We start from the raw sequence: 9667 nt of genomic DNA on the forward strand, positions 1-9667 counted from the left end.
TGGTACTCCAGGCTTGACGTCGGAAAACTCTGCTTTCTCTCCGTCAGCAACAACTGCTTGGCGTCTGTTAGTAAGGAAACTCCTGATCCATCTGTGGACATTGCCGTTGATGCCGTAGTCGTAGATTTTGTGGAGTAGTAGGCTGTGATTCACCTTATCGAATGCTTTCGCAAAGTCAAGGATAAGCATGTCGGTCTGAAGCCCATCTGCCAAGTTTGAGGTTAACTCTTCGACTAGTTCTAGCAGCTGTGTTTCGCAGGATCTGTTTTTCCTAAACTGAAGCCGTGCTGCTGGTGACAGAATATTTCGTTGTTCTCCAGGTGTTCCATCAAGGAACCGTGGACGACAATGTGTTCCAGGAGTTTGCATGCGATGCAGGTTAGGGACACTGGTCTGTAGTTTGCTGGGTTGTAGTGCTCTCCCTTTTTGAAAATTGGTGAGACTAATGCTTTTCTCCAGTCTGAAGGCACTTGACCAGTCTGAAGGTACTTGACCAGTGTGAAGGGAGGACCTGAAGATGATGGCGAGGGCAGGCGCTAGTTCTGTGGAGAGCTCTTTGAGTATTCTTGAGCTAATCTCATTTGGACCGCTGTCTTTGTCCGGTTTGAGGTTCTTCAGCAGTCTACGCACTCCTTCTTCTGTGACACTGATTTCCTCTAGCACAGTGAAGTTTTCCTCCTGAGTGCCGCATTTCTGTTCGTATTCGTCTCGGGAGTACTGTTTACCATCACTGAAGGCTGTCTGGAACTGATGGTCTAATACTGAGCTCTGCTTTTCCTTTGGTATCTGTAACTGGACGTCCGTTGGCCCTGAGTGGTGCTACACCAGAGTTTGTTGATTTCTGTTTTTTTATGCAGGCCCAGGATCTTTTATACTTGGGTATACTGTGCTCAGTGGGCACATCTTCGTCAGCTAATGTACTGCTGATGTAGTCCCAGAAGGCTCTCGTCGTACGTCTCTGCAGTGCCTCTCGTCTGCATGCTCTTGCTTCAGCTCTATGGATTTCGTTTCCACTCTCAGTTGCGCCACTTTTTGTAAACTTCAAAGCCTGTGTGCGGGATGATTCATATACGCTACACCACATCTGCTTTTTTTTTCTTCTTTTTTTTAGGGGAGAGGGAGGGTAAGGGGTGGGGAAGTTAGCAGATGCCTGACGGACTCGGATTATCTGCGCATCAGTAGTAGACAGACGTGATACGCCGGCTCTCCGGGCTATGGCCGCGGTCACTGACTCTACCGTGACTGTGGCTGGCCGAAGTTCACCGTCACTGCGGCCGGAGCGATTCCCAGAGTCGTAGCCTATAATGAGAAATAAAATGAATAGATTATTTCATAATGTATAATAATAATGATGATGATAATGATAACAACAACAACAACAACAACAACAACAACCCCCCCCAAAAAAACAACAACAAAAAAACAACAACAACAACAACAACAACAACAACTTCATGACAATAATGATAATAATAATAATCAGTGTCAGGGACGCCAGGTTCATCACTGAGTTCAGTCAGCCATGACTGAACTTGCGTGTGAGCGCCTGGCAAACACACACACACACACACACACACACACACACACACACACACACACACACACCAATGAATTTGTGCCTGCTAGTCTGACAACTCAGTCAGTCAAGTTGTGATGGACAATCTTAACTGCTTATCTGAATTACTGAACAGCTTTGAAAGCGAGAATACTTAACAAGTGACACTGAATACAGAGTTTCCAAAATATGACCACTCACATTAAATCATTTCAAATTCCCAAAGAAAGTCCATCATTTCTCGTAATTAGCTTTTATGCACAGGCTGCCCGGATGATGAACACTTAAACAGCAGAATCATACACGTTCATCTTCAGTAAACGGCCTTTCTGCCAGGGATGCTTCTCAGTGTAGTCTGGCCCTCCCCGAGACACCGTGGGCTGCTGTTTGGTTTTCTGATTGTTGCTTTCGAGAAAAGCTAGAATCAATTAATCAGTAAAGCATCAGGTCAACTGAGGTCAGCCGTAATATAAGAGACTCAATGTGTGGGGGCCACAAAACAACGAGAGAGCAAATCCGTTAGACTTACTGCAATAGCCAGAGCCAGATCAAACATAATTAGAGTGAGGCCTACGGAGCCAGTGAGTATACCTTTGAATTCCTCAGTTTGAGTGCTGAAGCACGTATCAAGCACATCGGTGCATAGTAACGTCACTATAGCGTCATCAGAAGAAGGGAAATAATTCTGGAAGGCTGAAAATTTACACAATTTAGTCTAGGGTGGCGTATCTCCAGACCATTTTCTCAGTTTTAGCTTATTGTTTTAGATATTGTTTTATGACTCGAAACACCACCTTCTACTGTTCAGTTTTCCCCCGGCACTGAATGGATTTTAAGATGTACTGCAAAAGCAAGGTCAACTCAGTAAACTTAGTGAGGACAATTGCACTGCATATTATTTGATTTGTGTAAATGAAGGTAGGAAAAGCAGCCGGCAATGACAGCATGCACACACATACCATGCAGCTAAACTGATAAAACAAGAAGAGGCAGTATTTGTATTTGTATTTCTTTTTATCACAACAGATTTCTCTGTGTGAAATTCGGGCTGCTCTCCCCAGGGAGAGCGCGTCGCTACACTACAGCGCCACCCTTTTTTTTTTTTTTTGTATTTTTTCCTGCGTGTAGTTTTATTTGTTTTTCCTATCGAAGTGGATTTTTTTTCTACAGAATTTTGCCAGGAACAACCCTTTTGTTGCCGTGGGTTTACGTGCGCTAAATGCATGCTGCACACAGGACCTCGGTTTATCGTCTCATCCGAATGGCAGTGACATGTCCTTACCAGAATCTGCGACAAATTTTACAGACCGGAGAAGTGATGGCCACTGCAACAACATGGACAAATTCTCACGACAGTCTATGCATATAATCATCATTTTACCCAAAAAATGAAACATACCGTACTGTCAGAATTGAAAAAAAACTATTAGTATGATCAGCCATGCAAGCAAAGTGATGCTCAAAGTAATCCTGAACACTGAGACTCCTACCACGGGAGGAATACGTCACTGTGGAATAACAAGCTTTGTTTCAGAGTGGGAGAAGCACCACAGAACAGATTTTCAATCTTCGTGATCTGTGTGATAAATATGGCCAACGCCAACAAAACCATATACAATGTCTTAATTGACTTTAGAATAGAATAGAACATGTCTTTATTACCCGTCACAAGGAATATTGGGGGGATAGTACATAACAAGGTACAAACATTAATCGAAAATCATACACAAACACAGATACAGTAGAAATTAGGATACATACAAGTGCATATCAATATAAAAACTTGTGCATACCCACACATGCACGCACTGCACACACACGCACACGCACACACACACACACACACAATGAACACACACACACACACACACACACACACACACACACACACACACACACACACACACACACACAAGCCGTCTTCACTGACTCCATGTCCACACTCCAGGCCCTTGACTCCCCTGATCCTGGTCCACTGATCCAGTCCCTTAAGCCCTCCCTCGCAACCCTTACCTAAACAGCCCCAACGACCCTCCAGTGGGTGCCTGCACATGTAGGCCTCCCAGGCAACGAGCGTGCAGACCACCTTGCTAAGGAAGGAAGCCAGCTCACACAGCCAACCGTTCCTGCCACTTATGAGGAAGCAAAAACTCTCCTCCGCAGCAGATTCCGAAGAGGCTGGGTCACCCTGAACGGAGGATACCAGGCACACCATGATCCCATCAGGACACTGGAGAGGAGACACCAGACTACCATCTACTGCCTTCGCACAGGACACTGCGGCCTCCGAGCACACCTGAAGAGGATTGGAGTGGCAGCCACATCCCTATGTAATTGCGGCCAGGCTGACCAGACCCCATGCCATATTCTTCAAGACTGCCTCCTGTATGAGAAGATGCGGCAGCAGTCCTGGCCTGGGGGTGCTGACCTCAACAACAAGCTCTGCGGGACGGTAGCCGATCTTCGCCGGACGCCCGAGTTTGTGGCATCCCTCGGACTTCGACCGTGACTGCGTAGCTGTCGAACGGAAAAGAAAGAAAGAACAGAAGCCGCATATTACATGTGGATGGGGCTGATGACTAGATCGTCACTCAGGTAGATGGTTGTTGATTGGACAATGGTATTTGTCCGAATAATAATATATTATTTTAAATTTTAAAAAAATTATATAGCGCTATAATACAAGCATAAACAAGCTCTCAGCACTTTACAATCCAGTACCTAAAGTGAAACAAGAAAGCATATAAAAAGTAGTAGAAACATAAAACAGAATCTTTAATATTATAAAAACACAATGCATTAAAACTCACAAAGTAACATACTATCAATACTACAACTGTTACACTACAACACTCACACTAACACACACGCACAGACACACACATGATTAAACGGCTGAGATGACAGCAATTTTCACTTAAAATACATACATGTAAAAAGGAACATAATTGTAATCTGCATGCCATAGATTTTGGAAAAATTGTAAAATAAAAAGAAAAGGTAAAAGGAGTAAAAATCGGGTCATTCTCCATTTCGAAACACACCACCACCACCCATCTGCCCACCCCCATTCTCTCCACTCTCCCATCACACACACTCACATTTCCATGGGCCTGGGACAACAGCACTATTTGAGTTATGACAAGTATTTTCTAAAAAGATAAGTTTTAAGATTTGCTTTAAAGGTAGATAGATGAGTTGTTTGTCTGAGAGCAATAGGCAGAGAATTCCAAGTTGTTGGGCCGAAGACGGAGAATGACCTCTTTCCACAGGAGTTAAGGAAGTATCGGGGAACAGTTAGCTGGGAGGAATCAAGAGATCTCAATGTTCTGTTTGGCAAGTACGGGTTAACAAGCTCAGAAAGATAAGAGGGTGTGGTATCATAATTCAGGCACTGAAAGCATAGACAGGCAACTTTATATTCAATTCTGGCTTGAACAGGCAACCAATGAAGTGTCCGCAGGAGAGCAGTAGCACTCTCTCTCCTCGACTTTTTAAGGACGAGTCGAGCTGCACTATTCTGTATTTTCTGGAGCTTGTAGAGTTTATCATTGGGAAGGCCAGCTAAGAGATAATTACAATAATCTAGGCGGGATAGAATGAAGGCAATAGCAAGTTTGTTGGCGGCATCAACAGACAGGAAGGGGCGGATTTTACTAATCTTACGAAGCTGAAAGTAAAGAATTTTACACACGTGGTTCACATGAGTTTCCATCGTGAAGGATGAATCGAGGTAGAAACCAAGATTACGGACAGAACTACAAAAAGAAATTTCTATGCCAGAACAAATGATAGACGAATGTGGCATGATGCACTGTAGTCAGCCATGAAGAAGGACAGCGCGGGCCAAAAGATGATCAGCACCATCCAACAGCTTGGTCAGTTCAGTTCAGGTTGACAAGGAGGCGTCACTGCGTTCGGACAAATCCATATACACGCTACACCACATCTGCAGGCTACAGGAAGCAGATGCCTGACCAGCAGCGTAACCTAACACGCTTAGTCAGGCCTTGACGGTGTTGGGGGCGGATATAAAGACAATAATGATCGTGATAAATAATTAAACACGTAAGTAATTAAACGTAAACACACACACACACACACACACACACACACACACACACACACACACACACACACACTGCCACGAACGCACGCATGCAGTTCACGCGCACGCGCGCGCGCGCGCGCACACACACACACACACACACACACACACACACATGTGCACAAACAAACACACATGCACAACAGACATGCAACAAACATGAGGTTCACAGTATGAACTGAAGCACAAACAAAAGTGCACAGGCCCAGCGCAACACATAAAACACTGCCGATCCCCGACACACACACACAAACACACACACACACACACGCAACCACGCACGCGCGGACGCACGCACGCACACACACACACACACACACACACACACACACACACACACACACACACACACACATCATCATCATCAACACCAACACCACCTCCCACATTACGCTGCACCCCCCTCCGCCCCCAGACACATTCCTACGTACCGCAGCTTCCGCACGTGTGGACTCCATCAAGCACAACGCTGACCAACACCAAGCTGAGAATGTACCAGAGTTGTTTACTTTCCACACTGCTCTACTGATGGCTCAGAATTCTAAAAGATGAGTGAGAGTGATCTAATAAAGTTGTAAAACTTCCACACGTGAAGAGTCCTGCGAATCGTCTTGCCCAATACAATCTTTAATCAACAACCACTCGCCCGGTGCACTCAAGAGAACGTGGGAGACCATCATCATGAGAAGGCAGCAAAGATGGATTGGGCATGTCATGCCAAGAAAGCAAAGGTCACATCACCCGTACAGCCCTTCAGTGGACACCAGAAGGTAGACACAAGAGAGGAGGACGGCCATAGAACACCTGGCACAGAACAGTCAAGGGAGAACTGACTCAAGACCCTGACACTCACCTGAGGTACCATTCAGAGGCTGGCCCAAAACAATCGAGAGTGGCGGATCTTCTGGTTGCTGCCCTACATGCCATGCATTTCTCTTCTTGAGATAATAAAGTATTCTGTATCTGTATCTGTAATTGGCAATAAGTAAGTAAGTGAGTACCTCACGGCGAGGTGGGACTAGAATCACTTTCATCGCATCACCTATACCGCAAAAGCACCCACAAAAATTAAGCCTCACTGACGGGCGCAATAGCCGAGTGGTTAAAGCGTTGGACTGTCAATCTGAGGGTCCCGGGTTCGAATCACGGTGACGGCGCCTGGTGGGTAAAGGGTGGAGATTTTTACGATCTCCCAGGTCAACATATGTGCAGACCTGCTAGTGCCTGAACCCCCTTCGTGTGTATATGCAAGCAGAAGATCAAATACGCACGTTAAAGATCCTGTAATCCATGTCAGCGTTCGGTGGGTTATGGAAACAAGAACATACCCAGCATGCACACCCCCGAAAGCGGAGTATGGCTGCCTACATGGCGGGGTTAAAAACGGTCATACCCGTAAAACCCCACTCGTGTGTATACGAGTGAAAGTGGGGGTTGCAGCCCACGAATGAAGAAGAAGAAGAAGAGTTACCACTTCTGCCACCATCAGTATGTTGATTTTTGCTACTCTCACTTGGAGGGATGCTTATTTTCCCTCGGTGGTGATATAAAACAACCACTTATATATTTCCTCTAGCTGTTACTCAGTGATAAGAATACTGAACTGCATGTGGAGCTGCCAACAAACTCAGGACTACCAACGGGCGCCTGTCGTCCTAGCTAGCTGGGATCAATGTCAGCACTGACTACAGTCATCATCATTCTGCTGTGTCAGGCTGACAAGTTGCCACTCCAACAGAAAAAAAAAAATGCAAAAGAGTTGCCGTCACTGAAGCTTCTTCTTCTTCTTCTTCTGCGTTCACTCGTATGCACACGAGTGGGCTTCTACGTGTATAACCGTTTTTACCCCGCCATGTAGGCAGCCATACTCCGTTTTCGGGGGTGTGCATGCTGAGTATGTTCTTGTTTCCATAACCCACCGAACACTGACATGGATTACAGGATCTTTAACGTGCGTATTTGATCTTCTGCTTGCATATACACACGAAGGGGGTTCAGACACTAGCAGGTCTGCACATATGTTGACCTGGGAGATCGGAAAAATCTCCACCCTTTACCCACCAGGTGCACCGAGATTCGAACCCAGGACCCTCAGATTGAAAGTCCAGCGCTTTAACCATTCGGCTATTGCACCCGAATGCTTCAGTGGAGAAAACCATGGATCTCATACTGTCGCTGTATTTTCAAGTTTTGGCCAGACAAATGAAAGATAAAGAGTTTTCAGATTTGTTCCCACTCAAAGTCCATAGTTTTATAAGCTAGCTTTGCAGCAGATGTCAGTTGGAAATGAAATATCTCCATGTGACTGGTCCAAAAGGCAGATTGAAGATTAACGCACATGCACACAGACACACACAAACACACACAGACACACAGACAGACAGACAGACACACACACACGCGCGCGCGCGCGCGCGCGCGCACGCACGCACGCACACATACACACTGACTCCACACAGTCCCACACCCTCACCCACACATATGTACACACCACTTGCCCACCCACCCACTCACAGTGCAAAACTCCCTGGCGATCGAAAAAAACACCAAAACAATTTAAAGATCTGATCGGAAAAAAAAAAACCCATAAAAAATTGTTTTCGAGTCAGGTCCATCGCATTCACACGCCTTGCTTCTGACTTGCATAATTCGGTTTTGTCGGTTGGCCTCACAGCATTCACCAAGCTTTCGGTTTAATTTTTTTAATCTCTTTTTTTCCCGCCGCCCCCAAAATAAACATTTTTTTTTTCTCACAAAAACTCATTGGAGCATCATCGATCATTGCGCACGCAATTGCCATACCGCCCACACTCTCGGACACGTTGCCACGAACCGTCTCTCTCTCTCTCTCTCTCTCTCTCTCTCTCTCTCTCTATATATATATATATATATATATATACATGTGTGTGTGTGTGTGTGTGTGTATCTGTGTGTATACATACACACACACATATGTATATATATGTGTGTGTGTGTGTGTGTGTGTGTGTGTGTGTGTGTGTGTGTTTGTTTGTGTACTCAGGTAGCCGATGTGTGTGAGAGAGAGAATGAAAGAGAGAGAGAGGGGTTGGGAGGGTGAGGGGGGGGCGGGGGTGGGGGGGGGGGGGGGGGGGGGCAGGCAGACAGAGTGTGAGTGAGAGAGACTGAGACGGAAACAGAGATAAACTGAGAGAAAGAGACTGAGATTGAGATTGATATGATTAATTCATATAGGCCACAGCCCCTTAGAAGGGGGATATACAAAATTAAAAACAAAACAAAGAACAAAAAAATATTCAGTTTTAATGCTCAAGTCGTACTTTCAAAGTCTTCAATATGTGACATATACACTTCTCCTTTTGAGTTATTTGTACAGATAAAAAGCAAACTCAACGACAGCTTTTTTTCTCATTTGTTGATGACAATATCATGATAAGTCTAAACAGGCAAGGGTGTTGACAGTATTAAACCGGAATCAACTGTTCTCTAAGATATCTTGATACTGGACAACACGGCACAAAGTGAACATGATAGTCGATACCGATAATATTGGGCAAATATTTCAGCATCACCCAATCTAAACTTGTCATAGTATATTTCAGATGTCTATCAAGTTTCACTGACATATAAACTGGCAAATCATAAGGTATATGACAAACCATTCGATAAAAATCAAATCTGTCGCTATTTTGAACAGGGGAATTCCAATTTTGTCATATCACAATAAATCAATCTTCTACAAAAGACATAAGATAATAAATTCGCTGATATTACCGAAACCTTTGTTCAGCCACACAAAACCAAAACCATACTCACAAAGTTTCATTCTCACATTAGGCAGCCAACTTCTCTGGCCTCTACTATCTAAATCTAATAACATTCTATACGCTCTGTGGGGATAATCTATTATCTTACATCTGAGTTATTTTCAACCAATATTGAATATATTTTAACCACGGTAGTAAAAAAAGATAGGGCATCTGGATGTTTCACCATGATTATACTAAATCATAAGGTGCTTGTAG

Source organism: Babylonia areolata, chromosome 5, assembly GCF_041734735.1.
Source record: "Babylonia areolata isolate BAREFJ2019XMU chromosome 5, ASM4173473v1, whole genome shotgun sequence".
In the NCBI taxonomy this organism is placed as follows: domain Eukaryota; kingdom Metazoa; phylum Mollusca; class Gastropoda; order Neogastropoda; family Buccinidae; genus Babylonia; species Babylonia areolata.